Here is a 21646-nt window from a genome sequence, read left to right on the forward strand (position 1 = left end):
CATCATCCCTCCGAGCAGCTACAGTACCTGTAGTGTGACTAGAGCTGCACCCATGGAGCTGGTGCTGGGGTGGGTTGGTGCGGCCCCTCGGTGTGGCCCAGCACGGAGGGAGGCAGCTCTGCGGAGCAGAGCAGATGTGCTGGGTCTCCGTCATCCAGAAAATGCTTCTTGCTGGCAGCGTAACGCAACCGTGCGGGTCAAGGTCAAGTTGCTGGCAGCCTGCATCCCTCCGGAGCTGAGCCAAAGTCATGCAGGAAAAAAAAAAAACCCAAAACAAAACCCGCAAAACCCCCTTTTCTTCCAGTTTTGATGGCCAGCCCTGTGCCCCCTGCTCCGGGCTGCGGTTTGCAAACAGCGGGGACCCGGCAGTCCCGGGGGGAACGGGCGGCCACGGGCAGGCACCGATGCTGGGCTGCTCCTGACATTTCCGCCTGCGAGTGCCCAGCCAATTGGCGAGGCTGGAGCAGCGACACATGAAATATGATGATTTTCTGCTGAAGAGGAGGAGGAGGAAGGGGGGGGTGGGGGGGAGAGGGTGGGAGGACCGCTTGCTCCCGATGGTTTGCATGCCGGGGGCTGCAGAGAGGACTGGCCAGAGAGGAGCGCGGGGTGCAGAGCCGCAGCACCCCGGGTATGGCCCCTTGCTCCCTGCTCCCTGACCAGGAGGATGCGATTGCCACCCAGGTGGGCCGGGCGCCGATGGCACCAGGAGAGGCGCGAGGCTGCCGGGGGACGCTGCCGTGGGGTGCCAGGCCTGGGGACCCGCTGCTTTGGGGGGCCCAGCACCCCCCGGTCCCCCACGGGAGAGCTGGCTCCGCGTTGTCCTCCGGGGAGCTGTGCCACGCACGGGGCCACCGGCGCTTTGCGGTGCTTGTTAGTGGAGGGCTGAGCTTTTTGGGGGCTTTAGTTCGGTTTGCTAAAAACCCAAAATCCCACTCCTGGAAGAATGCTTTATTGCTGTGCCAGGGCTGCTCAGTTCAAACTTTGCAGCCTGATCCTTAGTTTGATGGGAAGCACTTGACAGAGCTCCTCTCTGCATGTCATTAACCCTCTCACACCACCGTCTGGGACAGAAACTGTTAATACCTAAAATTCAGTTGCAACAAATTTAACCCTGATAAGGAGCGACCGTACAACTCCCTGAATCGCATCCAGCAGCTGTTCATTTTTATAATGACTATGCATTTATCCAAGAGCTGGGTGGCAAGTTTTCCGTTTATTATTATTCTCCCAAAGGGGGGGGGGGGGGAAATCCTGTTAAAAAATATATATAATAATACTCACGAAGAAAGACTGCTAGTGCAAACCACACCTCCCCCTGCTCCGACTGTGCTGCTGCTGCTGCTTTATTAATTTATTTGCGCCGTGAGTGACAGTCCTCCAGAAGTGATAATTGGTGCACTGTATCTTTAAAAGGTTAAAACCCTTTTCAAAAAGGCCTAGACTCATAGTGGGAAAAGACAAGAGAGGCTTTGGCTGGCTTTGGATCCAGAAAACAGCTGCTGATTAGAGTCTGCGTCTTCGGGCTGAATTTATTACATATTTTTCAGCAGCAGGGATTCTAGGAGGAAGCTTCCGTTTGGGTTTCTTGATCGTGGTTTATTTTTATTCAGAGGAATAACAGAGGAAGGATTTGTTCCGGCTGGAGCATGCTCACAACCTACAAGATCTCCCATTATTAAACTGCCTAGTTTGGGCTTTAATATACATGTGGTTTTTTTGTTTTTTTTTATTAGCGTTATTATTATTTGGCAGCGTGCATCTCTTTTTTTTTAATAATTTATTTTGAAAGGAAGCTGATCTCGTAATGAGCTTTCTCCTTCCTTACTTGAAACAGGTGCTAATGAAAGAATGCAAATAGCACCGGCTGAGCTGAACATTTCATAAAGAAGGGAACAGCCACCGACCCAAAACGGTCCGGGATCTGCCTGCTGGCACCCAGCAAAGGTAGGCACCGGGGGTTTGGTTGTTTTTTTTTGTTCTCTGCGTGCATATTTGCAAATGGTATATTTTTCTCCCCCCTCCCTTGCTGCGGGTGCACAACCGGACGGCGAGATTCCATTTTGCCTCCCGAAAGGTGTCAGGTTGCCACCGAGACGCTCGCCCGCTGCACACCGAGTGTGCATGTGTGTGTGTATATATATATGTATATGTGTATGTGTGTGTGTGTGTATCCCCTGGGTGGCCAGCGCTGGCTGCCGTGCATGGCGCGATGGGCGAGCTCCCCAAGCCCGAGGTAACCTTAGCAGTGTCAATCAGCCCACAGCCAGCCTGTAACCCTGTCCCCGCCACGCTTGCAGCTACTTTGCTGCTTGCTCCTGCTTAATTAGCCCTGGCTGTCGCATGAATTTATCGTCGCTTGACAGCAACTTCATTTTCTCCCAATGTGCACAGATTATTATTATTTTTTTTTTTTTCCTTGCTGGTGGGAGGCAGGGCTGGGGGGCGGTGGGAGGTGAACGCCGCGTGTGTTAGCGACATGCAAGATCGACACAGGCGTGCAGAGGGGCACGCGCCTCCGCCGGGCACCCTGGCCACTGCGTCGGTGGAAAAATGGACATGTTGCTCTGTGGGGAGCCTCATCCTCCTGGGGCGATGCTGGGTGCCTGTGCCGAGGCCCTGCTCTGCTTCCCATCCTGCATCTATACTCTCTGCGGAGTGGAAGCAGCTGTTACCTGATGCTACAGCGTGTATAAACATATTAAAAAAAAAATATTCCTACCTTCATTTTAACAGCTAGATCCCTGCCTATGGCTGAATCCCCTTTTGCCTGTACAAAGCCTGGGCACTGTTTTTTTCTTTTTCACCCTGCCTAATTTTATTTGCGCGCGCTTGGAGCTAGCATTCGGGCAGCGCTGGGATATTACCCTCAGAGGTTTGTCCTTTGCTGGGGAGCTTGAGTTTTGCCCCGTGCTGGTGGGCTGCTGTGGCAGAGGCAGGTGGAGGCATCTGCAGCTGCTGTACGGCAGCCCCATGCAGTACCTGGCCATGGCTCTCACTCGGGCTCCGGGTTTTCAGCCGTGTTCCCACAGCTGCGAGCCTGGGCTTGCAGCAGGGACTGCAGTGGCCTCTCCAAGGGCCAAATCCAGCCCTCGCTGGGATCATCCAGCTCCTTCGGCCATATGAACCTCTGAGGGCAGAAATTAGCCCTTTGTCTGGAAGTTTACATTTATATTTCGGTGTGTTTAAGTGTGTTTGAGCAATATATTTCTTTTCTCCGTGTGCATGCAAGATTAATTGTAGTTTTTTTGCCTGACTGTCAAGGAAAGGATCTGCAAAAAGTTTAGCCCAATTAATTGTGTGAGCTGAGGGTGGGCAGCACATGAAATAAAATACTTATTTTATATAAACAACCCCTTGAGGCTTCCTAGAAAGAGAACTTGTGAATATCTAACCTGACAGATAAAAAGCAATCAAAACTGAATATGCACTCTGGTCTGCCCCCCCCTTCCAAAAGCAAATAATTTTTAATTAGGAGCTTGATATGGGGTATATACAGGAGAATATGATTAAAATATGCTTTGGAGCCAGCAGTAGGGGAATACTCCTCTAAGCCTGGTTTTAGCCAGGCGCGGGGCTGTGAGCACCTTGCGTTCCCTGTCCTCCTGCTCTGCCAGAAATGGCAAATCCGAATGCTGTCGGGTGCTGGCAACCCCCAGCCTCGTGCTTTGGGGTGCGAAGAAAACAGATGTTTCCCCAAACCTCGCACTCCCTCGTGCCGAGCCAGTGATGCTCGGCTCGCGCCGGGGCTGTGTGGTCCTGCGGGGATGGGACTTTCTCTCTGGTTTTCACGCTGTGCCAATGAAGGAGCGTGCTCAATGCTACTTTTTTCTTTTTGTCTTCTTCTTTTGGAGATTGCAAATCCTCCCAGCTGCAACAAAACGGGGGGGGGTCGGTCTTTATTTCTCTCTCCTTTCTGCCAGCCTGCTTGCTTGGCGGGATTTCTGCAAAGCAGTGCCATGTGGGAGCTCGCTGCTCGTCTCCAGTCCCGAGCTCTTGCTCCTCTCAGGCTGGTAGGAAACGTTTTGGATGAGAAACCTCCTGAGAAAGCCCAAGCGGGTGGTAACTAAGGAGGGGGAGGATGGGAAGGTGGTGTTTTTCCTATCAAATCATCTCCTGTACAGGGAATGGGCTTCTGCTCCACTGCCTCTGGGGCCTCGAAACCCTTTGTGCGTTGCCCAGCCCAAACCCTCCTCGCGGCAGTTTGAGTAGGACACAGCAGATTTTGTCTCGTGCTGTACCAGAGCCAGAGTGCTTCTCTGCAGGGATGGTGGCATCTGAGTCCTGCCAGGACTTGCGCTTTTACGAGGTCTCTGTAATACCTTGGGACTGGTGGGAGTTGGTGGCCCTGCATCACTCCTCTGACTTTTAACCTTTCACCACCTCCTGAGAAAGGGAAATGAAACAGTTTTTCTCCAAGGCACCAGAGCCCAGGTCATCTGATGGTATCGTGCTTGCAAAGGGTGCTGTTCATTATTTTGCTTGAAACAGTTGTAAATCTCCCGTAAACATACATAACGTGCAAGGTTGTGGCTTTCAAATGGCTCTGCAGCATCTTGGCCCATTTCTGGTAAGGAGGATTGTGGCTGGCCTGTTCAATCGAGTTGTGTATATGGGGGTACGTGCTGGGAATTGAGAATGCTGTTGATGGGCCAAGAAGTTTTGTGGACCCCTGGAGGAGCCCAGGTTCAGAGTGCTTTAAAGGCCTCCTCCTCAGTTGCACTTTAGTTCTGGATTTCCACCTGGCCCTGGGATGGTCCAGCAATTATCAGAAATCTCAGCTATCTGTGTTCAGGACGTGGAGCTGGTGAGGAAGGGATCAGTGCCAGCAGAGCAGGAACATAATATTGACCTAAACCTATCATTTTTAATTGGACCAGCTGGGAGTGAGTCTTTCTGCCTTGTGCTGGTAGGAGCAAAAACCACTCTAGACTTGTTTGGGGCTCAAAAATATCTGCTTTCTCCATGTAAAGCTAAATATCTGAAGCTGGCTCAGTTAAGGCAGATGTGTAACATGGGTTAGTACGGATGCACCAAAGAATAGTACATCCCAGCATGCTGATTTATTTGACTGTTTAAGGGTGTACATTGTTATCTGAAGAGGATCTTCAAAAATACCTAAGAGGGCTGGTTGTTGCTTACCCATATTTAACCATATTACTGACCTTACTGCAGAAGGGATGTCAGAATTCGTAGGCCAAATCTCTTCATTTAGTTCTTTGAAAAGCTCAGAAACTTTTATGCCAAGAATGGAAACATAGCAGCTACGTAAGTCATGGATTTGCTCAACTCTGGTCTCGGTGGTTAACTGAGGTGCGGGGGGGGGGGGGGAGCGGCATGGCCTTTTTTGTTCCCGTTTAACCTTTCTGCCTCTTACTTTTTCTTCTGTGTGGGAAATGGGGAGGAGGAAGGGGGAGCCATTTGGCCAAGATCTCAGTGTGAGTCCCAGGCAGATTCAAAATACAAGTAATAAGTTTTGACTCTAAGCTCCAACTGCAGACAGCAGGGCTCGCTTTTTTTTTTTTTAGATAATTATTTGCTGGGCAGACACCGGTGCTGTAGGGAAATGCATGGGGGAACATATTTTACTGTACAGATAATCCCTGTTGCTAGATGTGTGTTGTTGCACCGATGATCCTTGCTGTGAGAAGCAGGAGCAACCCCAGCTCCTGGGGGTGTGGGTGCTGTGGTGGGGTCTGGGCCGTTTGGAGGTGAACTCCGCAACCGGCTGCTGTTAACAATGACTTGAATAATTTAAAGAGGCACGTTGCATGCAGCGTGGCCAGCTTGGGCTCTCAGGGGGCCGCATGTGAAAGCCCTCGTGGCTGAGGGACATGGGATGCTGCTGGCATCCCCTGGGATCAGAGGGAGGGGGAGGCCCAGAAATAGCTCCTGGGATGGTCCCCAGGAAGAGCCCAGCTGCTGCTGGTCCCAGCCTGGGGCTGGTCTGGATGGGTTGTTGTGACCCAGGATGGCCTAATGACCCTGACCCTAATGGTCCTAGCTGATCTGCCTCTCCCTGCAGCTGGGAGAGGAGGATCTCACAGCCCTGCTGCTCCAGGGCTACTTGCAAGCTCCCTACATGGGAATCCCATGGGACTCGAGACCTTCAGATGGGTTGTCTGCCCCTCAAACAGCCCAGATTTTCAGTGCAGTGGAGAGGTTGTCTCTTGCTTGCTTCCCCTCCCGTGTGCCATCTTTGAAAGGAGCTTGGTCAATAAAATCCGGTGGAGGAGACAACCGCAGGTGGCTGGACCGTCTCCTGTGTCTCTGGAGGAAGGGCCTAGGGCTGCTGCTGACTCACGGCCGTGGTTTGGGGGCTGCCAGCAAAAAGAAATGAGTAAACCCTGATGTAACAAGTGATCTGCTGAAAATAAGTCACCGTAGAGTTTATCATTCTGTTAAAGCACGAGTGAGAAAGGCGAGTGCTGCTCATGATGATGTCAGGGATGATCTCAGAGTCCTCCAAAATGCACCTCTGCTACAAACAAAACTTCTAACCCCCCTTTTTTAGTTGCCTTTAGAGTTTAAGCATATTTTATATAACCCGGTGGGTGTTACTGCTAAATGATGGATTTGAAATCAAAAGGTCTAGTATGTTTGAAATAACCAAAGGAAAAATTGATAGAGGTGTGATTGGAGATCATATGGTCTTTTAAATAAATGATCCTGTGCAAAAGAGCAGACTCCTGGGACCAGCTCAGCTGTGCAAGCATCATCCCGTCCTGCCCCAGTCCTGGTCCCTCTAACCCACATCCATCCTATGTCATCTATGTTTCAAAGGCATTTCCAATCCTTGCCAGCCAGTTCCCCTTTGCCTGTGTGTTTTAGTCCATGAAAAGAAATTTATCATCCCTCATCTCTCTCCTTAAGGCCTTTACCTCATTCTGTGTTGGTTGTCAAAGTCATTGCAATCTAGTATGTTGCAGGCATGTTCCCATTCACCCTGTTTTTCATTGCTTTACCTCATATTTTTAAAATTTTTTTTTTTTTTCATCCTGGCATCATAGTGAATTTTATGGGAGAGTGAAAATTGCTGAGCCAAACAGGTTGTTTTGTTTTTAATGGCTGTTCAAAAGCAGTTTGGCCAGGTTTCTTCTGAAAACTCTTCGCCGCAGTGAATCTGTTGCTAGAAATGAATTCTCCAGATGACCCTGTGCAGCAGGGACATCTCTAGCAAGCGCAGGCAACGTCTACCTTACTGATAGTTGCATTTGATTATAAATTTGATTAATTCATTGGACAGTAATTTTATGCAGTGGAAAAAAAATCTTCTACCTGGCAAGTGAAGGACGTACTGTGCACCCATGGCAGATTGAAAGAAAATATTTAGAGTGGCTTCATGTCTCCAAACAAGACGTGTTGCCATGCCAAGAGAAAGCAGTGAGTAAGGTGGCTGTGTGGGTCAGACCACCCACTACAGGGGGTGAAAACTGATCTTGGGCCAGCTTCAACAGCGATGAGAACGTGTGCTAGTGTGTGTGTGGCTCATGGGCTGCAAGGTGCATGGGGGCAGTCAGCAGAGCATGAACCACAGACTTAAAATAAATAAATAAGGTAACGAATGGAAGATATTGCTGTTAGAACCAAGTGAGTTGTTTTTTGGAGCGCTGACTGTATACCTGGTTTGGTTTATAGTGAGAGTGAAAGACATGCTTCTCAGTTGGGGCAGAAATTATATTATTTTACTCCTCAACTACGTTGTGGATTAAGCATCAATGGGATTTAGTTTCCCCTTGTGAAGCCATGGGGACCTAGAGGCAAAAGTGCTGTTGAATGTTGTGCTCCTAAACTGCATAGCATATGAAATTATTTGTCTTCCTCCATCTGTGAAACGAGGCACCTGTATGTGCTCTCCCAGTGCAGGGGGATGGTTGATGGTTGGGTTGATGCTACCGAAGGTCTCTTGTATTTCCCTACACTACGGGCAGTTTAAGAGAAGAAAGACTCCTTGTTTCTGTTTTTACAGAGATGTATCACCCTGTAGGGCAAAAAATTTGTTCCTTGACTTCAGTTTCTTGTTGGCACCTCAGGAAATGCCAGTGCTACGGGTATTTGTGTGGCACAGGCGTAGCTGGCGTGCTGTTGAGCAGGAAGGTGCTCTTGCTGTTTGTATAGGGTCCAGCTTCGTGGAACCCTGGTCTTGGTGGAGATTTCAGGGTGTTCCGTCATACAGAGTAGATGATAAAATCAGAAAGGAGATTCCCTTCAGTGAATTGTGCAAAGACAGCGAACTTGGGCAGTCCAGTGCGGGCAGTGTGCTTGGTTGACCATGGGCCATGAAGCAGAAGGCTGGGCTGTGCTCATGGGGATGCTGCGGGGAAGAGCTCCATGCTTGTTTCACCCCTTACTATATTTCCACGCTCCAATTTCAACACCCCTTCGTCAACTAGCAGGGATTGATAATATAAATAACAAGGCATTGCGGTAATGTAAATAACACCAGAACTCAAAAGTGTTCTGGAAAACTTGCACGGGGAAAACCAGGAAGGTAAATAAACTCCCAGAATAGCTAATTTAGCTGGAATTTGGCTTATCCATGAATGCAGGAATGCGACAAGATATGATAAAGCTATACAACAGCTCTGTGATTTGTATGCCTGCAGCTGGCAGGACCTGTATTCCTTTTGCCGTTGAAATTTTGGAGTGCAATGGGGGCATGTTCTCTCCTGGGTAAATCAGCTCATCAGTTCTGGCGTTGCCTTGCATTTCCCAGTGCTGTCTCCTGGTGTGATGTTATTGCTTATGAAGATTTTGCAAATCATATGATAATCCTCAGACAGGGAGGACTCTAAGGAAGCTGAAATTAGTCTGTATCCGTAGTTATTCTGCACTTTGTTTTGGGATGCTGTGTACACTTTTGAGGCATGAACCTGTCCCTGAGCACTCTGTTGTTCCTTACAGTGGAAAAGGTTGGGTAAATTGAAAATCAAGAGGCTAATTTTCTCAGCTAACTGTACGTAACAGGTTTCTGTTGCTTCTGTTGCTATTTCTGTCAGTGTTTGTGTATTTTTTTTTCTCAGTCATTTGGATTTTGCTCAGTGTTTGCCATTGCAAAAGCTGCTCAGGGACTGATGCTGTCTGAAGAAGCATAGTCCCAAGTCAAAAATGCATATTAGGATAAAAATCTTCATTATGAAAAAAAAACCTTATTTGGTTCTCCATGACTGAATAACCATAAAAAGAACTTGGTACTTAAGAGCAAACTGCAAAGGTGGAGGGGGGACAGCAAAGGTGGAGGGGGGAGAGGATGCCTACATTAACATCACATAAAGGTTGCAAAGTTAAGCAATCAAAAGATGGAATAAGAAAGTGTTAGGTTGAATATGTAATTGTAACTTCCCTTTGTGTGTCTGATGTTTATCAGAGAGAATGCAATCTTGTGTTATTTACAACTTTCAATAAATAGATATTTAAGATAAGCTTGATCATGTAATTAAAGACTTTTGACACATGGCCAGATGCTCTGCCTTTATGTTTGTGTAAATGAGAGCAGAGTGTGGCTGTGTACCACAGTGCCTGTGCTCAAGTGGCTTAAAAAAATGGCTCTTTGTCCCAGTCTAACTGCATTTTCTGCATCTAGATGGTATGGAGGGATGGGACCGTCTCCTCCATAGGGCAGAAAGGGAAACTAAAAATTGCGGTGATCTAACTTGCTAAAGGAGACTAGATGTGTTTTTGCAATGTGTTTATAAAAGGTGTGCCCTCAAGCAGGAGAGTTGCCCTGATTTTCCAGACAGTGTTTCGGGAAGGAAATTAAGCTCCCCAAGGGACGGGTGGTGACTCCATCCTTGCAGCTGAGTGCTGTGCTCCAGGAGTTGGGGCTGAGCTTTGCACTGGGCTCCTCATCTCACAGGCTGGGTGGGACTGAACCCGAGGTCTGGGGCAGAACCCAAGGTCTGGGGCAGACTTTGCCCCTGCAGCCTTCCCATGCCCTGCTGGCAGGGTGACACTGCAGAGCTGGGGCTAGTAAAAGGTCTCACTGGGCTAGCAATTGCAGAGCCCAGGGTGCAGTGTTGGAGCAAGACCCGGAGCGTGCATCTCATGGAGAAGAGACCTTTGGGGACTTTGGGGATATTTTGAGCCCAGCTGGATCTGCTGAGGAGGAATTAAGAAAATAAAAGTGCTCCTTGCAGCTAAGAGCTGTGCACCTCAGCGAGATAGGTAGTTAACTTGAAGCGTGGGGCTTGAGTGTCCTCCTTGCAAAAAATTTGCTTGAGTGGGGATAATTTTGTGCTGCAAAGATGCAGATGAGAGTGGAACCCATCCTGGCCTCCTGGAAGAGCCGCCTTGGCCCTTGTGTGTTCCAGCACACCCTGCAATACAGAAGTATTGCTCGAGGCAAGTATCTGTGTGGCTAATGGGGTCTTGTTATTGACCTTTTCCAGCACCACATGGGCACCTTGGATTTCACATCCCCAGAGACATCTGTGGGCTTGCAAATAGGCGTAATCCTAAGAAGAGCATGACAAGGGATACTGTATTTTGGTGATACAAAGCTGGAAATAAGAGTAGTAGAAAGGAGGAGAGGAAAGCTGAATTTGTAGGGTTTATAGATTGTCTACTTTTTCTTAACAGGGTGAAATTGTTGCATTAAGTTTTTGTGTAATTGCTTATGGTACCTTTTTTCTCCCCCTTTTTTTTTTTTTTTAAGAAGACAGAGTTCTTGGTGCTTTAACTATGGCATGCTGCTCCTTTCAAACTTATGCCAATAGAAATCATCTGTAAACTCAGTATTTATAGACGTGGTACCGACTGACTTTGACTTTAAGTGTTGCTAACAAAATATTTCACTCCTGTGTACATATTTCTGCATTTGCACCATACTAAAATCCATGAAATGGTACAACCAGCTCCCAACAAGCAACCCCACTTGCTTTTTGGGGAATGTTTTTTAGCAGTCTAAACCTTTTTAAAACCTTAAAGCTGCATAAGCAGCTTAAACCAATCTAAAGCCTTAGATCATTTTAAACAGCTTGTGCCAATATAAGGACTTAGATTATCTTAAATACCTTAAACAGATCTAAAGCTTTACTGAAAGAATTTGGCCAGTCTCATATTTGGTTGATTATTTGATTGATTTCACAGGTACTTTGGTCACCACCGGGTGACTCTGCCCAACCACTCCTGACTGGAAGATGCCCTGATTTTCTCTATCTTGTGATTTTTACACTTCGGATGTTTGACGCTTTGACATGTGAACATGGCAGTAGAATCTGAATCTGTAACCTTAACTCTGCCCTTATGCTTAGGTTATGATCATCTGTAAGTTCTGTACATGGCCCCAGGTTATTTTGGCTAAATATGTATCTAATTTGCCGGAAAAAATGAATTCTGTTACACCAGTTGAGGATTTTCAAAGAATCATGAGCGCCCAAACTGCCCTTTGCAGTCTGGATTCTTATAAATTGCTTATATAGCTTTGAAAATCCCATCTTCAGATGTGGTAGCTTAATTAAACCTCTTTAAAAATGTACATAAACAGAGGAATGACTCCAGACTGTGACTTACGTTAATTTGGACATTCTTTACTTACTGCCTGCTCCTCACTACCACATCCTCATGGTGTTAATGTAGGGTCTAATTCTTCCTTCATTTTGCAAAGGAAAATCGTAAGTAATTCAGGCTCGAAGAGTTGGGGGCTTTTTTTTTTTTCCTGAATTAAATCAGATGGAGTTTCACTTCCACACCAGCCAGCCCTGAAAGGCTGAGTTACTTGTTTTCCCTTAGAGCACAGCGGCACCGAAGCTCTTCTGAAAGCTGAAGGAGCAGCAGCCCCAGGAATATTTTCTTTAGCAGATACGCTGATAATAACACTAGAACCATAAGAAGACACTGTCAGCGAAATTTTCCACTTGAACTCCGTAGCTGAGAAAAGGAGCCGACGCGCTTCCCTCCTGCTGAACTCTCGGGTGCGATTTGTACACCCGGGTAGTTTCCGCTCCCCCTGGACCTGAGCTGCAGTCCCTGGGGCAGCAAACCAGCCTTTCGGCAGGTTGGGCTATGACGTTGCTCCAATCCCACTTGTGCCCTTGCTGCTTTGGCCACGCAGGGTGAAATTTATCTGTATCGTGAGCACCGTGGCAAAGGGAGTTTGTATGAAAACAGGTGGGGTTTTGTGGTGGTGCATGCAAAGTAGTGTTAACCTTAAGCTCTCTTCTCTGTTACTGTATATAATGTAGTATTGGAACAGACCTAAATAAATTGGAGATGAAAATGTGACAGTTCATAGGAAAGACTAACTTGGAGCAAAGCTGGTATCTCTACCCGTTGGCCTCATGGGCTCTGCCATGTGCAATATCTGCTTTTCAATCTGTCCTACATATCGGTAAAACAGATGCACACAGATCTCTGACATTACAAGGAGACAGGCTTTTAGGACTTTCACATATGAAAACTGTTTTAACTTGCAAGAAACTTTAGAAAACTAAGAAAAAGTTTCAGTTTCATTTTGAGATACACGGCTGTTTTTTCAGGCTCGGGTGTTAGATTCCTAACACAGGTTATTCACAGTGCAGCTGCTAATAAGTTCTGGTCTCCTGCCTTTTATTCACTTAATAAATTAATGTATTTATTATTCATAGAAATAGTAGGTGAGTGCTTGCTTGAAGGTGAATTGCTTGCTTTCAGCCTGCCAAGCTCTGAATTCTCTTGTAGATAGTGTCATTCATACTTAGAGCAAGAAGCCTGAATGCTACCTTGGTATCTGTGAGAATATCTAGTGGAAAAATCTGGGATTTTACAAAACACCTATTTTTTTTACAAAGTAAATTAACAAAAAACAACATCAAATACATCCAGAAATTCCTGGGGGTTACACAGTACTGGAGATTTCAGTCCAAGCCTGGATCCTTGAGCAGCTCACCGTTGGTGCAGCTCTCTAGTACATAAATAAAGTTCCTTTCCTTTCTTAGAATATCTGGCCCAAGGAGTTCAGGATTAAGTTTGCTAGAAATGTAAACACATCGCAGCTGGGTAAACCGCAGCTGAATCAGGGCAGAGAGCAGAGCAGCCTTTTAAATCTGATTTTCTTTCCTTTCTGACTGACTTCCCCTATCTATAACCTGGTGACTAGGACTGGGTTTGCTTCTGTAGCCATCCTGCAAAGCCGTGCGTCTTTGCACCTACAATGTTGGTGCCCGTGTCTGCTCGGGTGAGATGTGGCATGCTGGTTGCTGTTGGGCTTTCTCCTCTTGCTGCAGAGCTGGGCAGGAGTGAGCACACTGGTTTTGGAGCTGGACTGGTGCATTTGTTCCCTCCTGTGGAAACTCACAAAGTGCCTGCTTCCTTGCTAGTGACAACTTGGTGCAATGACTTTTTTTACTCATCTTAGGTGTTTTTACCTTTTTTTACCCTCGGTTTGCTGCAAGCTCCAGAGTGCTCTGAGCTCTGCGTGCCTCTGACTGGAGGCTCAGAGCAAAAATAAAGAAGCTGGTGCAGGTTACCCCTATAGCAGCCACTTACTCTCAAGGCTACCCATCCTGTAATCTGTGCTATTGACAGAAATATGAAAGAAAATATTTCCTAAAGCCAATACTAATAGAAAAAACAAGGGAAAGAGCTTTTTTTCTTCCCCCTGACATGTTTCCAGTCCCCTCTCACAGTTACTAGGTCTGGCACACATGCTGCTACCCCAGTTGCGGAGCCCCGCTGTGCAACGTGTAACAGAAACCTGAGGATGCAAATGGACAGAGCCTGGGCAGAGGGGTCTGCAGGACACCCTGGGCTTGGACCTTTCTTGTCACTGCATCCTAGAGATAAAACAGAAATAAGCTGTTTGTTCCACTGCTGTTCACAGCTGGAGATGGGAATAGCCACCAAACAGTGCTAAAGCAAGAATTAAATGGATTTAATATAGACAGTGCGGCACTTGGTGTGTGTCACCCCCGGGCTTCTGGCAGCCCCTACGTCCCCCCCTTTGCTTTGCTGGGGGCCGTCGTGCTGCCAGGCAGGACCCTGAACCTGGGAACGAATGCAGATGGACCAGGTATATGACAAGTGTTGTTCAATTCTGTGCCAACCATAATGGGATGTGGAGAATAATTCAGACTATATGAGGTTGTAGCAAAGAGCCCAGCTGCCTGATGTAGGCAGTCGAGGTGAGAGGTTTCCAGTTTTCCTTTCTCCCCAGTTTGTTCACGCATATGCAAACTGTAGTGGTACAAACAAGTCGATGTTGATGCACCCAGCAACTGCATCTTCCTTGGAAGGGGCCCTGATTTCCGAAAGCATCGCCATCCAGGACAGCGTTTAAGCGTGTGCTTGCCTGTAAGCTTGTGTTTAATTGCCATCCTGGATAATGTTGTACTTAATCATGTTCCTAAATGTTTTCCTGATTCAAGGCCAGTGTTGGCGTCCTGCGGGTTGCACTGCCATGTGAGAGCTGCCGGTGGTGGATGCAGCATCCCAGCCCCATGTGGTGTGGAAAGGCATTAGGCAAGTTATTGCCATCGTGGAAATTAGCGGTGTGTAGGGAAGGAGGCTTGAAGCTCCCCAGTAAAGAAAAGATCTGTGTTATTTAATGGGGTGAGTTGGTGAATACAGTGAGCTGAGGAGGGTGATAAAATATACGGTGTCTGTAGCAGCAAAGGATTTGTAACGTTGGTAGATTTGGGTGAGGATTAATGAGCCTTCTCAGCTCTCAGCGACTTGCTGAAACTCCTTAGCCTCGTTCGTTTGGGGACTTAGCAGCTCAGGGTTTCTTTCAGACTTCTTAGAAAGCTGAGAAGTGTTATCTGTGTATGCCCAGAGTGTATGTGTGGAGAAGTGTGTGTGTGTGTTTTCAAAAGAAATGTGTGAGATGTGGAGCTGAGGGCTTGTACCTGCCTGGGCACCGATTGCAAAAATCTGTGCAGAGCAGTAAATGTGAAGGCAGAATATTTCCAGTGTCAGCTTAAACTCCTTTTTCTCCATATTAAAACCTGCAGAGTTGTGTGGTCTGTACCAGGAGCAACAGCAGGGTGTCCCAGAGAGCTGCTGGGCAGCCTGGGCTGAAAACACCTGTGTGTCTGTACCCCAGGCACCCTGGCAGGATACGTCCCCCCTCTCCTTCCTTCTCTTGCTGACAGCTTTGCTGAAGGCTGTTTGCAGCCCAAATGCAACTTTATGCCAAAAATGCTGATGCTGCAACAGAGCTGTGCATCATACTCTCAAAAAAATTCCGTCTGCATGGGGTGGTGCCATGATGTGCCTCCAGGTCCTAGTATGAGTCACAGCATCACACTGTTTCTCTGGGATGCCTGTTGTTGACCCCATAATTTTTTTTTTTTTTGAAGCTAAACAAAACTCAATGCTGCATCAGGGCTGCAAAGCTTGTGAGATGTGGGCCAGGTGGCAACCCTGGCACCCTCTCCAAAAGAGGTGAGCCCTGAAAAAGTAAGCTGTGCCACCATGATGCACAAAGACCGCATGTGTCAAAGCTTTGTTGCCTTGTCCTCCTCTGTACGGAGGAGAATGGTGCATTTTATGGCTGGCCTGGTTTTATGAGGCCAGATATGTTTGGTCAATGTACCAGAAGGGTTGTCAAAAACCTTGTGTCAAAAGCGGGGACAAGCCTTGCTGGCGTTTGGATGTGGGGAATTAGAGCTAATTAATTCCCAACGTTACTGGGCCAGAGATGAGCACAAGAACGAGTGGGCACAAATTAATGGAAGGTTTGGGCATGTCAGGAATTTAGGTGGAGTTTTTTTATGCAGGGAGGTTAGTGTGTGAACCAAATTGCAGTGGGAACAATTAATATAAATTATTTTTAAAAGTGCTTGGACGTAAGGACAAACTTGAAGATTACAGCTGATAACTTCAAAGAGGAAAATCACTCCATTTGCATTTGATGTCAGGGGAAAGAGCATTCCTTACTCTGGAAAGGAGTGGACTTGGGGAGTACATGAATATTTGAAGTCTTAAGGAAAACTGGCTGCATCTCCTCTTTATGCTGTGTCATAAAACTGGGACAAAGAGGTCACTTAGTCACTAATGGGCAGCACATTTAGACTGGGTGAAAAGAAATAGCTCGGCCATGCAGGATGCAGTGCAGGAGGAGAAAAGATGAGATGGGAGATGCACCACCAGCGCTGGAGGGGGGTGCTCCCACTGGTACTAGGTCAACTCTGGTCCCAGGCACTTCCCTGTGATGCAGTTTGTGCAAAATAGAGATTCACCTGTTCCTCAGTGAGGTTAAATGACTTGCTGTGAACATCAGGGAGGAATTTCCTCCTCCTGGAGGGTGTATAGGAGTGAATGGTGGTTGGATATGGCCCTGCTGCACCTTCCTCAGGGATTTGTCACTGCCTCCAGGAGAAGCAGAGCCAGTGGGTCAGTGCCTTATCACTGCCTGAATCCTCCATTTCTGTTTTCCCAGTGATGACAGGGGGTGTTAGCTGGGGGCATGTGAGTGTGGCTTGTTTACCTTCTTCCAATTTCTGCTGCATTCTGGGTTCTTGTCTGGGCTGAAAGCACTCACATGAGCCTCAGTTCCATCGAGGTTAAGTTAGGTTATGCACAACCCCAAACCAAGAAACTTCATGTTAAAACCCATGCTTTCATGCTAGGCAGTGTGGTGTCTCAGTGGTGATGTTGGTTGTACGGTGGGTGCCTCTCAGGGTTGGGGCCATCCCATGGATGCTGTCCTTTGCCTGCGGGATGCTCCTGCTGCTCTTCAGCTGGGCTGGACTGCAGCACCTCGCAGAAGGCTCCAAGCCCACCCAGCTCCTCTCGCTCAGTTTCATTTGCTGTCAGCACAGTCCATCCATTGCCACCCTTGCAGTGAGTCATACAGCCGTTTGGGAGCTCAACGTGCAGGAGCTGACTTTGATCTGCAGGCTCTGAGCCAGGAAGGATTTAGGTGAACCGTGAGTTTTGGCCAAGGGAGGAATACATGGCCCACGCATACTGCAAAAGCCAGACCAGCAACCCTGCTGAGGGATGCATTTGGCAGCATGGGGGCTGAAAAAGGTCCTGGGAACTGGTTAGTGCAGGCAGGGACACAGGCAAGTAGCGGCGGTCTGTGTTAGCATCAGGAAGAGGATTAGGCAGGCAGGGAGGGCAGCTACACACCCGTGAGCCCACTGCATGAAGCTGCAATGATGAAATCCTCTAACTGAGAGATTTGGGAGGCCTGAGTTGCTCTTTCACCTTGCATACCTTATATCGTCTTTGTAGTTCTGGTCTTTGATTTCTTCAACCCATCTCTCTTGAGTGGCACTGCCAAAGCTTGCTGTCCTGTTTGCTGGTGGTGGGATTTGAGGATGCAACGGGAAGCAGAGCCCCGTTGGCATGGAGAAGCGGTGCAGTCTCTCACAAGCACCCAGCCATTGTGATTTATGTCTGAGCGGCAGTGCGAGGCAAAATTTGTCATGACATTGAAAAGCGCTGCTGGTGCTAAGGAAGTGTATTGGTGCTGTCAACATGACGGGGGAAGTCCTGAGGGGGTTACCTGCCACTCAGCTGCAAGTTAGAAAAAACTTCTGTGCTTTAGTAAGTCCAAAAAACCTCAAAAAGAATGAAAAAATGGGACAAAGGGAATAGATACATTATTTGCTGGTAAAATAACATGTCAGGTTTTTGTCCTATCTATTTTACAAGGCAGGTCACCTCGCAGAGTCCCCTTTTGCTTCTCCCAGCCCCGAAGGAGACATGGTGCTGGGGTCACTGGAGAACTGAGATGGTTTTTTTGTGTCCTTTTCCCTGCTTATACATGAAACCCCTCAGAAACCCCCCATGTTCTTACGGGAACAGGGTGAGAGGGATTATGTCCATCTTACATCTGGAGAACTGGGGTGTCAAGAGGTGAAACGCTGGTGCCGCAGGGGGGCTGTGGAGCGGGGGACTGCACTTGCACCCCAGATTTGCAACCAGTTTTTTTAACCCAAAGATACCTTTGACCTTTCCATGGAGGCAGGGCACAAGCTGTCCCTTTATTTTTGCTGTTAGTCTCTATAATGGGAATTTAATACTCTCTGGGCTCTCTGCCGTTCGGCAACAGAAAACTATATAGTAGGAATAACTCCCTGTACATGAAATAAAATGATATTCTATCTTTTTTGATACAGTGGAAATGGCTTGTCTTCCCCAAGCTTCTGTCTTTGCATGCTTTCCTTAGGGAGGTACCTACAATCTTTTAATTATTGACCGTGTAATGCAGGGCAGAGTGACATTATTTGTCAGTAATACAATAGCGGAGGAGCTGCCCTCCTTTCTCTCTAATTTTCCAATAAGCAAATTGAACCCCATGCAGTGCCGTGTTCAACCAGCCCTTTCCTTTACAGCCTCCCATACCCCTGCGCGGTGCTTGCATCCCTCCCATAGTGCAAGCAATTAAGCGACATTTAGCAAACGAAGCTCTCGCCTCCGCCAGGTGACTTTGCTATGAGACAGCCTCCCTCGTAAGGAGAATTTACGTTGATGAAGCTCGGCTGTATCATTTCTGCTGTAAGGCTGCACGGGTGGTTGTTGTGGATGTTGTCCATGTCCCTGTGCTTTGTGAAAACAAATCAGAGGAGTCCCTGAGCATGCAGCTGAGTTGCCTGTTCATTTGCGTGTGAACTGAGCCTTGGAGATGATACGTCTGCTCATCCTGTTAATCAGGAGGAGACACCTTGCAGTTAGTCCCTGGCAGGAGGCTGGAGCACGCGTGGGTGCTGCGCTGATAGAGCCGAGGTGTGAGAGGACACCTCACTCCTGGTGCTGGTGGGGGGGAGCTTCAGGGGATGGTTTGCAGGCAGCGGGTTGGGTATGTTCGCCTGGGGTTTAGTGTCTCTGCGTGCTGGCCACGGCACCCTGGCAGCAGCAGGAGACTTTCAGGTATGTTTCCTAAACCCTTGCATGCCAGTGGTTTTGCCCATCTTTGTGGCACACGTGTAAGAGAGTCAGAGTGAAAGCACAATATTTATTTTTAAGTTTTCAGAGTTAGAAGAGAGTTATGCTATTCTGAATTATGCAGAGACATTATTGTTTTCTTAGGGTTTACAGGGCAGTGCTGCCTGGAGGCCAGATCAGACCCATGGCTTTGCAGCCCATCCAGGCATGTGGTCACAGATAACTCCTCACTCCTGTGAAACAAAACCTAAACTATGACCCATAACGGGTAGAAAAGAAAAACAAACAGGAAAGGGTTGCAAGGTAACAAATAGTAGGACACCTAAGGAAAAGATGACTGTGCAGAAGGATGGAGCAGGTGGAGGACTATTGTCCTCTGTAGAACAAAAAAGTGAGAACAGCAATAAGACCCATGGGTTATCTCAGAAAATTTTCTAGAGAATAGAAAAAGTCAAAAAGAGTCCATTTCCTGAAAACTGTATCTTCTGAGTAAAAGATTTTGCCCATTTTGCCCTTTGTGTTAGTGTGCCGATAAATATGCTTTTAACTTGGATTTTTATTAAAATACCAATGTTCCGTAGAAAACTTTTCTTTTCTGGGCAATTTCTTCTAAGCCCACAAGCAGCTAATGCTTGCTTTTTCATCTATTGTGGCACATCATCCTATATAACACTAAATACTGTTGCTTATTCTTGCAAATGCTGTAGTTGTTCCTAGTATCTTACTAAGCTGTTGGCTTTTACTTTTATGACACTGGTTGCCAGTGGAGTAATAGCACGTTTTTAAAAAAAAAAAAGCAAGCCTTTTCTTATAAATACCTATTGCTGTCTTCGAGTGTTACTCTCCATCATATCACACTTTTTCTCATTTACCTTTGCAAAATGAGGTAATAACCTGCCAGAGCAGAACGGTATCTATATTTTTATACAAAATACAAAAAAAAAATACATTTTTTCCACAAAGTATAAGGTTGGAAGAAAGGAGAGCTAAAATTTTGTATTTCTTTCTGTGACATCCAGAAAGTTCACTGTATTTTTGTGCTGGAGGTACTAGTTGTTCAGAGGAAATAACCGCAATAAGCTTGCTGCAAGGGCAAGTCAAATTGACGTGGTGTGCTGAAGAAGTCATTGTGGCTTAAAGAAGCTGCATGCAAACCAGGTAGGGTTATATATGTATTTTAAATACAATTACTTGCTCTGTCCTCCAAATTACCCCGAGTGTGCGCTCCTGAGCGAGGCCTCACCAAAAGCTCGTTGCTGAAGGGTGCTTCTGGAAGAAGTGCACACTTCCTGCAAGGTACAGCATGTACGGCAGCAATTACAAGTTTTACATGCATGCAAATGGGGAGCAGCGGTTAAGCCTACAGACTGCGACTGCTACCTTCTCCTGCCGGTGGGCATGAATCTCCTTCCTGGCAAAGCAGGTCTTGAGCATCTGCAGGACTAATAAGCTAGAAAACAGGCCCCGGGGAAAACCCCTCTTCCTCCCTCTTTTTCTTTTTTTCTTTTTATTTTTCAGAGCACTGAGCAGAGATTTGCAAGACAAAAGCGTTTGCTTTGCGTTGTGCATTTTGTTTTGTGTCTCTGGGTTACATGGAAACACACCTGCCATTTTACTGCTTCCTGCAGCAGATGCAAATAGAGCATCCTCTCAGGAAAATGTTACATCCCTTAAAATAAACTCTGCTGCTCAGTGGTGCGTATTGTCTCTGGTTTCATGCTGGAATGTGTCTGCAAAAACAGAAAGCCACAGGATAAAAATACAGTTGCCCACTAGTAATAAAGAGGGGTTTCTATGAAAGGTGCATGCAGACTGCTGCTGTTATTAGGTTCCAGTGCAGGGGTGTTGGGGGGAGAATTCGGGTTTTTTGTTTTTCTCTCCCTCCTTCCCACTTTCCCTCCCTGTTGTGCTTCGCAGACCCCCTTGCCTGGCTCTGTGCCTGCGAACCACACCGCTGGCTGTGACGGGCAGCAGTGCTGCCTTTGGCTTTCTCTTGGCCCTGGCTCTATTGCGCAGCAGCAGCAGCAGCAGCAGCAGCGAGTGCCGGCTGCTCCCTGCCTCTGCGGGGCTGCCCAGGATGGGGCTGCCTTGCTGCTGGTGTCTGCTTTTTTCTTTCTTCCTCCTCCTTTGCCATTAAGCCTAAAAGCCCTAATAGGAGAGTTAAGGATAGCTTGAATGGGTGAGAAATTTTCTTGCTTTTGCTTTCCTCACCGCAGAGCCAGACCCATGTCTGGTACATGGAGATGTTGAAACCTGCCTGATGCGGGAGTTTCACTCTCAGTTCATCAGGTGACTGACTGCAAAAATGAATAAGGTTTCTTGCAAGGGTAGAAAAACCGAGAGGAGGAAAAGCGGCTCCTTTATGCAACCGCTGCACTGATGCAGCCGTGGCGTGCACAGCAGGGCGCTGGGTGGGTGCGGAGTTCGGAGGGTGCAGTTCTGCACATCTTCTCTACAGAGGTCTGCGAGCATCAGCTGCCGACTCAGCTATGCAGTAGCACAGCAGGGCTTGCTTTTGGGTTTTTTGTGGTGGTGGCTAGGTGTAGATTTGCGGTGGGCACTCCAGTTTGCAGGATGTGGATGTGGGGAGACATGCGTAGATGCTCAGGGTTTATCACCTGAAAAATAAGTGGCTGAGTCATTGAAGAAGCTTTGCTGTCTTTAAAAATCACAGATAGGATTTGCTGCCAGCATTGTTTCAAGACAGAAAGTTGATAAAGCTGAAATAACCTGCCTGGAGGTCGCAGTGGTTGTTTGGAGGTATTGGCTAGACTTGGTTTCGGTTCTAGTCGAAGTAACTTTCAGTCATCAAGTGATGAAATGGTTGGTATGG

At 47.4% G+C, this 21646-nt stretch overlaps 1 protein-coding gene across 6 annotated transcripts in view; it reads left to right on the top strand.

Moving 5' to 3' along the window:
• Positions 1-569: 569 nt before the first annotated feature.
• Positions 570-21646, top strand: part of HIVEP3 (HIVEP zinc finger 3) — a 276534-nt gene continuing 255457 nt past the window's right edge. For 5 of the 6 annotated variants that reach the window (XM_052811191.1, XM_052811195.1, XM_052811194.1 and 2 more), the window contains exon 1: positions 1422-1947. The gene's annotated coding sequence lies outside the window, so the exon portion shown is untranslated. Of the gene's footprint in view, positions 685-1421; positions 1948-21646 lie in introns of those variants that run through there. The other variant, XM_052811190.1, reaches the window with a different exon arrangement.

This window comes from Harpia harpyja, chromosome 16 (genome assembly GCF_026419915.1).
Source record: "Harpia harpyja isolate bHarHar1 chromosome 16, bHarHar1 primary haplotype, whole genome shotgun sequence".
Lineage (NCBI taxonomy): Eukaryota > Metazoa > Chordata > Aves > Accipitriformes > Accipitridae > Harpia > Harpia harpyja.